General features: G+C 37.6%; 1 pseudogene; it reads right to left on the minus strand.

Annotated features, from left to right (window-relative positions):
- Positions 1-5,129: 5,129 nt before the first annotated feature.
- On the minus strand, positions 5,130-6,566 carry LOC102875548 (annotated as a pseudogene).
- Positions 6,567-8,931: the final 2,365 nt, after the last annotated feature.

Genomic DNA, 8,931 nt, shown 5'->3' on the forward strand with positions numbered 1-8,931 from the left:
TTTCCTTCTCTTTGCTAGTTAGCTTTTAGGGGCAGGCACTGAATGGTCAGTAGGAGCAAGGAGCAGGAGTCACTGGTGATTGGGTGAACTTATGGTGGCCCAGAAAGCTGGCTTGTCAGGTGGCAGAGTGGAAACCCTGGTGGCCTACAGGGCGTTCCCAGAAGTAGGTGCTGAATGGAGAATGGGATAACTGAAACTTGGGTGGACTTGTGGTGGTCCATGAGACATTTTCCTAGCTTCTGGCTTGTCAGGACAGGACACAGGGCATATCCTTCTTTGCTGGCTTGGGCAGAGTACACACCCTGGTGGTCTACAGGGCTTTTCCAGAAGTAGGTGCTGAATGTGCAGTAGGGTCACTGGAACATTGATGGTCTCTTGGTGGCCCATGAGGCACTTTCCTAGCTGCTTTCTTGTCAGAACAGTCATCAGGGCACTCTCTGCTGTCCATGACAACGTTGAACATCCCAGTAGCCCCCCAGAGCTCTTCCCCTTCTGCTGACACTTTTTTTTACATTCTACAAGTTTATTATTTAATTTCTTCTAGGTGGCTGGCAGCTCAGACTAATATTGATTATTTTTCACAAACTTCCCAAGGATCTAGATTTTTTCCATGGAGAAAGCTATTGGTTTTTCTAGGGATTTATCTGGCTGATGAAATAGTGAAAATTTCTGGAGATAGAGATTTTGTGGTAGCTCCAAATTCATTCTTCTCCTTCTGTCATTGCTGATTGTTATAACTATTATAGAATTGAAGATAAGGTAAGTTAAAATACAACCTGTGTTGTTTAGACTAGGATTCAACTATTTGTCTTGAATGTATGATCCTCAGATTATTAAAATATTTTAATTTCTGCATTTGTTAAAAAGTTCATTCAGAGAGATTTTCTTGTTTTCTTGTTACTTTTTTTAAAGATGAAGTTTTTTAGAAGCTTTTAGTCAGCCTGTCTAGAAGTATTTCTTACCTCATAACCTACTACTAAAGTAAGGAATGATAAATTTCTTTTGTGAAGAAATCTGATATTATCATTCAAATTACAGAGATGGAATAGATAATTTTCAGAATAATTAGAGAAAACTTTCATCCCAAGGTAAGACAGCAAGTCAGCCCACCATGCACTGCTCAATTCAGGATGACAACTATTGTTCTGTGATTCTTATAATTCCATACAGCAGAGTGTCATGCAGGTACTACATTCAATATTCAAGTTTTATTGATCTTAGTTTTGACTTTTGTTGAAAGAGTTGCTTTAGCCCACTGTTTATTGTGCCTGATAATATAGACCCGTGTTTATTCAAAGTAGATTGTATACATCCAGAGTATGGCCTAGTGGTGTGAAGCTGTGTTGCAATCCCAGAGTGCAGGAGAAGGATAGGCAATCTCCTCCTGTGTAATTAACTTCCTCTGGAAACTCACTGGAGGATCAGCTATGGGTCTATTCCAACTCTACAATACACAAAAAACAATAACAAAGTACAGGCAGAAATTGATTAAACATGAAATCAAGATGCCTTAATAATAATAATGGGTGACTAGAATGCAGAAGTTGGGAACAGGGAAGAAGGATCAGTAGTTGGAAAACAAAGAATTGGTGACAGAAATGAGGCTGGAGATAGCATGATAGAACTCTGCTCAATCAGTAATTTATTCATTACAAATATTTTTATAAGAAACATTAATGCAGACTCTACACATAGATTTCACCTGATTGTAGGCACAGACATCAGATCAATTATATCTGTAGAAAAAAAAATCATTGGAGAAGCTCAATATCAGCTTTGAAACCTAGGCCAGGTACTGATTGTGGAACAAACCATAAACTATTCATATGCAATTTCAAACTAAAGCTAATGAAGTTTAAATCACATTCACAAAAACCAAAATTTGATCTAGACTCTGTTCCTCCTGAATTTTAAATCCATTTCAGGAATAGGTTTGAGGACTTGAACACTAATGAAAGAAAACCAGAGAAGCTATGGGAGGATATGAAGAACAATACTCATGAAGAATGCAAAACATCATTACAAAAACAGGGGAGGAAGAAATGAGAGAGATGATGTCATAAGAAACTCTTAATATTGCATTAGAGAGATAAGAAGCCAAAGCAAAGGGAAGAAATCAACAAGTTAAGGAGCTGAACAGAAGACTTCCAAGGGCAGTATGGGAAAACAAAGCAAAATATTACAATGAAATGTGCAAAGAGCTGGAGTCAGAAAATCAAAAGGGCCAAACTCAGTCATCATTTCTTAAGCTGAAGGAACTGAAGAACAAATTCAAGCCTCAAGTTGCAATATTTAAGGATGTTGTGGACATAATATTAAATGATCCAGGAAAAGCTTTAAAAGAACATGGAAAGAGTATACAGTCTCATTCCAAAAAGAATTGGCTGACATAAAATAATTTCATGAAACAACGATAACGATGCAATGGTGTTGAAGGAGGGATTTAAAGCTGCTCTGAAGGAATTGGCTTCAGGAATTGACAGCATACCAATTGACATATTTCAACAAATAGGTGTTGCCCTGGATGTGCTCACCAGCTTGTGCCATGAAATCTGGAGGACAATGAGCTAGCCCACTGATTGGAAGAGATTCATTTTTATTCCTATACCCCCAAAAAATGGTGATCTGAGAGTGTGGAAATTACCAAATAATATCACTAACATTACGCACAAGCACATTCCTGCTGAAGATTATCCAAAAATGACTGGAACAGTACATTAACAGAGAACTATCAGAAATACCAGCTGGGTTTAGAAGACTCTTTGGAACTAGAGTCGTCATCACCAATGTCAGATGGATCTTGGCTGAATACGAAGAGTATGATCTATCTGTGTTTCATGGATTCTGCAAAAGCACTTGACTTTGTATCACTACAAATTGCGCTTAACCTTGAGAAGAATGGGAATCCCAGAACACTTGATTGTGCTCATGGGAAGCCTATACTAGGACCTGGAAGCAGTCATCAAAATAAAGCAAGGAAACACTGCAGGATTCAAAATTAGGAAAGGAGTGTGTTAGGGATGTGTCCTGTCTCCATGCCTTTTCAATCAATATTTGTACAGCTCTAGGCTTTACTTTTTGAGGAGGAAAGTGGCATTAGGATTGGAGGAAGACTCATCAACAATCTGCTTTATGCAGATGATGCAACCAAGCTTGCTGAAACTGAGGGCAACCTGAAGCATTTGCTATAGAAGGTCAAGGGTCTTTAATATGGATTGAAGCTTAATATCAAGAATACAGAGATTCTCACCATTGGGCCAACTGTAAACACTGTGATGGATGGAGAAGAGATTCAAGTTGTGAAAAATTACAGCTTGTTCAGCTCCACAAGCAACACTCTTGGCACCAGCAGTCAGGAAATGAAATGCATTGGAGAAGTCTGCTGTCAGAAACCTCTCCAGAGTATTGAGGAGCAATGATGTCAGTCTAGAGACTGAAGTGCACCAGGCCATGGTCTTTGCAATTATTTGCTATGCATCAGACAGCTGAACAATGACTTAAGATAACAGAAGAAGAATTAATGCCTCTGAGTTGTACTGGAGAAGAATGTTGAACATACCATAGACCACCAAGAGAACAAATAGGTCTGTCTTGGAGAGGGTAAAACCAAACTTCTACTTGATGCTGGCAATTGATTCAGTGGTGAAAATCTTTGTTTTCTTGGAGGCAAGGATTTTGAAGCTCCACCTCAAATACTTTGGACAGAGGGACAACTCAGGAGAGGAGGAGCCCAGATGAGATGGATTGACACAATAACTGGGGCAATAGGATTAGTTATGTTGGAGTTAGTGAGACTGGCACAGGACAGGGCAGGTTTCAGAACTCTTGTACTTAGGGTCGCTACGAGTTGTAGGCGACTCAATCGATAGCAACAACAAAGTACCTAAAGTGAGTAAACTTATCACTTTTAGAAATACATTAAAAAATAGTACAAACCCATCACTTTGAACTATAAAAGTGATGTATATTTTTATAAAAAGTCATTATGACCTCATTGTCTCTTAGAAATTAAATTAATATTTCAACTCACACCATTCATATACTACATTCCTAGATGAGACGTTTTATTTTTCTGCATCATTGTCTAAGCAAGTGTTAGAGTTAATCAGGGTGTGACTAATTTGCAAATTTATGAAAATTTTTAAATTGCTTAGGGATCCATAGAGTGACCTATTTCAGATACTAAAATCATTATTGCATTTAGCTGAAATCAACCAGTTAATTAGAAGCGTATAAATAATAGTACTTGGACTCTTTCTAATATTTGAAATGTGAACATTAAGATATGACTAAAGGAAATAGCATGCTAAGAAAATTAGATATAAATTAAAAGTTATGGTTGCTAAAAATATTTTCATATTTTATACAAAGATAGGTTATAAAATTTCATATTAATATTTATATTCTGTAACTGAAAGTGACAAAAACTTTAAAATCTTTTATATTCATATTACATCTTTTTTGAGATTAGTATAAAGAATATGTAATCAGTATAATGATTTTGTGGTAATTGGCTTTTCTGTATATCCCATCGTCACGGTTTTAAAAAGCAGGTACAGTTAAGGATATGGAATTGATGCTATTTCAGAAAACTATAAGAGAAGACAATTGATGATTTGATGTTTAAAAATTGAGCATTATAAATATATACATCTAGGTTTATAACTAATGCCCAACATATTTCTCAAGACTTAACATTTTTTTAATGCAAGATTGTTTTTATTGCTGTTTATATGGCATTTATTGTTCATATTTCAGGGTTCTCTTTCCTGGACAGGCAGGTACCACATTTTAATCAACATTTAAAGAGACATCAATGATTTCACAACTACTTGGAGTAAAGCGTCTTCACTTCTCAGTTAACACAAATATCAAATATTGCAAGGAACTGGTAAGGAATAAACTAAAGGACAACTAGTCATCGTCTATTAAAGCATAAAATGGTTTGAAATAAACTTCATGTCAAATTTACTGTGTGTGAGTATTGTTGCTAATGTATGTGGTTTACTTATTTAGAAAAATCAAGATAAGACACTGAAATAAAAAAAAAAAAAAAAGACACCAAAATACTTTAGCTCTTGTAAAAGATGCTTGGGTAGAGACGCTTCTCTCCACCCTTGTGATGGTCTTTATGAATTCTTCTTGGAAATTTTCAGTGTGACTGTCTTGACCGCAGTGTATTCATGAAGACCATATTCTCCCAGTTCTCGTCCATTTCCAAACATCTTGACTCCCCTAATGGGCACTGGACAGAATTTGCCATATAGGCAGTTCCACTGTCCCAGCTTTATCAAGGTCCTTGGTAAAGATTTCTGCCTCTAAGCCTTAGAAGTGTTGTTTGCTGTCTTGATCACTTCATCTAAAGATTTATACTACATCATTTGCTGGACTGGTCCAAATATTTCCTTCATTTTTCCTTCTTGGCAATGCGCATTTCATCGGTCACACTGGAGAAAACTGTGGGCTGGATAAAGTAGGCATTATTCCCCCAGGGACCTCCTCCACATTCTAGTTTGGTCCCTTCTTTCTTCCCACTCGCAATCAGGTAAATTATTTGATCATATTTTTCCTTGTTAATCTGAGGGCCTTGGCTTATTCCTGGGGTCCAAGAATTGCCAAAAATATACTTCTTAGTCTGCTCAACACTCTGATGAACAAACTCATCTTAAATTGATTCTTCCATAAAAAGCCTGGATGCAGTTACACATCATTGGCCTTGGTGGAAGAATATTCCTAGGTGTGCAAATTCAACTGTATTGTCCAAGTCAGCATCCGCAAACACACGGCAGGGGCTCTTTCCACCCAGCGTCAGGGTCACCCTATTCAGATTGCTCTTCCTAGCAGCTTCTTTGATTCATTTTACAACCTCTGTTAATACTGTGAACGCCAATTTGTCGATGCCCATGGCTGTTCCTGAGGTGGGCCCAAAGCTGGGGAAACATTCACCACTCCTGAAAAAATCCCTGCCTCCTTTATCAGAGATGTCACATAAAGAGCTGAGAGTGGGGTCTGTTCTGCTGGTGTCACCACAGAAAAGGGCAGGTCCTAATGTCCAACTAAGTCTGACCAGCTGGAAATTCCAAGGAATGCTCTGGTTACACGCACCAACGGGCTCATGTCTTTTATAGCCAAAAAAGTTTCTATCATAGGTATTGTCCGCCCATGGATCTGGTCAGCCAAGCCTGCGCAGTAGCGTAGTTTTGATACTGAACTCTATCCGATACACACCAGCAAATACTTTTCCCACATTTTGCTGCCTTCATTGATGCCAACAGCAGGCGATCCCTGTCAATTAAATCAGCCGACTTGTAGAGGACCCGTCCCCTTTCTGAAGCATCCGTAGTTCACCATGGAGAGCTAAACTGAGAAGTTTCTCTTGCAGCTTTCACTGCTTTATCAACATCTGCCTTGTCTCTTCTTCCACCTGACAGATTTTCTCCTCAGTTGCCGGACTGAGAACAGGATTCCCCTCCCCTCCCATTCACTGAGTTGTGCTATTCATTGTTAATGAAGAGTTTATTGTGTTCAATCTTGAAATTGGTGAGAGGCGTGGGCAAGTCGGGCATGCCTGAGGAAACATCTCGGGCTGCAGGGCTGAAGAGGTAGAGACTTAACATTTTGTTAAGACTATGAGGGGAGTAGAAGAAAATCAAACAAAAGAAAATGTTTTGGTGTTTAAGTGTTTGGTGTCTGCTTCAGTATTCACGTGGAAAGATCAAACAGTCACAAAATAGAACATCATATGCACTCCATAACATCAATCTTCCTGATCCACACTGCTTGCAAAATGAATATATTGGAACTCACTTTTGTGAGAATCTTTTTCAATGTCCCATCCATGCAAGCTCAATTAAAAAATATGTTCTGATTCACTGTTGGTGGGAGTGTAAAATGGTGCAACCCCTGTGGAAAGCAGTATGGCGCTTTCTCAAAAAGTTGCAAATAGAGATACCATTTGACCCAGCAATTCCACTACTGGGAATATACCCTGAAGAGACCATAGCTGACATCCAAGCAGATATATGCACACCCATGTTTATTGCAGCTTTGTTCACCATAGCAAGGAGTTGGAAACAACCTAAGTGCCCATCAACAAACGAATGGCTAGAGAAGCTGTGGTATATTCACACAATGGAATACTATGCTGCATTAAAAAACAAGGAACTCATGCAATATTATTCAAAATGGTTGACTCTGGAGAACATTATGCTGAGTGAAATATCCCAGTCACAAAAGGACAAATATTGCATGATGCCACTGTTGTAGAATGGGACTGTCCTTGGGGTTGGGGAGAGACTGAGTAAGATGGGTTCAATAATGTATACTGCACTGAAACAGAGGAGGGAGAGAACCGTTTAAAAGAGAGATATAACTGGGTATTTCTGTCATCACAGGAGACTAGAGCGAGGGCTACATGGTGGAGGGGACCTGGGGGAGGGTTTGTAAAACAATGAATAAATCTTTTCTTTTACTTTTCCATAATTTTTGGACTCATGTACTTATAACTTGTTAGTCAAATTTGTGTCTTCTAGGTTGCAACACCCCCATGATACATCTTCAAGGATATGAACATGTACAGCCAAGCACAATCAATAAGAGTGCATCTAAATTCCAAAATCAATCTCCATAATAGTCTATGTGTTTCCTACTGCCAAAGGGGCCCTTTAGAGTAGTGAGAGAAGATCTTCACCCTGAAACCCACAGCGTCCCTTTTCAGCAGGAAGTAGCTAAGAGAATACGCCATCCCCTTTTCCTTATGACTCAGGGTGAAGTCTCTCTCAGGGAGGAGTGATAGGGAATGGCAAAGGACACACTGACAAAGAAGATTAATCAGAACTGGCTTTGACAAGCACTGTGGCATTTGGATAAGAACAAACTGGGAGGAGGGTAGAGAGAATAGTGCAACAATGAATGAATGGAAACCCAAAATCTCTGTAAATGTTTATGAAAATTAATAAAATATAATTATAGAAAAAAAATATGTTCTTAATCTAGAAGAGAAGGATATAATCCAAAGTGAACTAGTGTGTGTGTATACATATATATATTTCAAATATAAGGCCAAGTATAGTTTGCCATCCTATTTTATGTAAGCTTTTAGATATGTTTTTTCTTCTGCATGGCTGTTGTTGTTATGTGTTCTCGAGTCGCCTGAACTCTTAGTAACCCTGAATACAACAACCTTAAACCCTGCTCTATCCTGTTCCAATCTTATTGTCTCTGACACACCTACCCTCAGCATTTTGCTGAATCTTCTTATGTGAAGTATTCTTACAGAAATTTCGTTTATTACTATTTAATAAATATTAATGCATGGGAATATACTGAAACACAATAAAGTGTATGTCTACAAAAGAGAAATAAATTTAATTCATATTCAAATGGGATTTTACATTTTAAGATACTATAATGAGAACATTATATTTTAAATTATAGTGGAGAAAAATGTCAGATGGAGGTAAGGATTCTGAAGCTTCAGCTGACATATTTTGGATATGTTGTAAGGCTGGATCAGTTTTTGGAGAGGGACGTCATGCTTGGGAAGGTGGAGGGACAACACAAGAAGGAAGACCCTCGATGAGGTGTGTTGATTCAGCAAAATGCTTCTATTAATCCTTGTATCAATTATTTTATAAGATTATAAGAAAAATTATACAGAGCTTAAACAATGTTTAAGCACTTTATATGTTTTTGATTAGAATCATTGATTTGATACATATGTTTTTGAATTTTTATATAATTGAACTGTGAAGCAATAGATAATTCAATATAGTTTTCCTCATTAATTTTAACTTTCTCCTCATGCATGTTTAGGACTTTACAAATGTAAGGTGATTTTTACTCCACCAAGAGGATTCAGTAATAATAATAATAATAATAATAATAATAATAATTATTATTATTATTATTATTATTATTGTTATGTGCCGT

The sequence above is a fragment of the Elephantulus edwardii genome, unplaced genomic scaffold (genome assembly GCF_000299155.1).
Source record: "Elephantulus edwardii isolate Elephantulus edwardi_28Jun2011 unplaced genomic scaffold, EleEdw1.0 scaffold00084, whole genome shotgun sequence".
Classification (NCBI taxonomy): domain Eukaryota; kingdom Metazoa; phylum Chordata; class Mammalia; order Macroscelidea; family Macroscelididae; genus Elephantulus; species Elephantulus edwardii.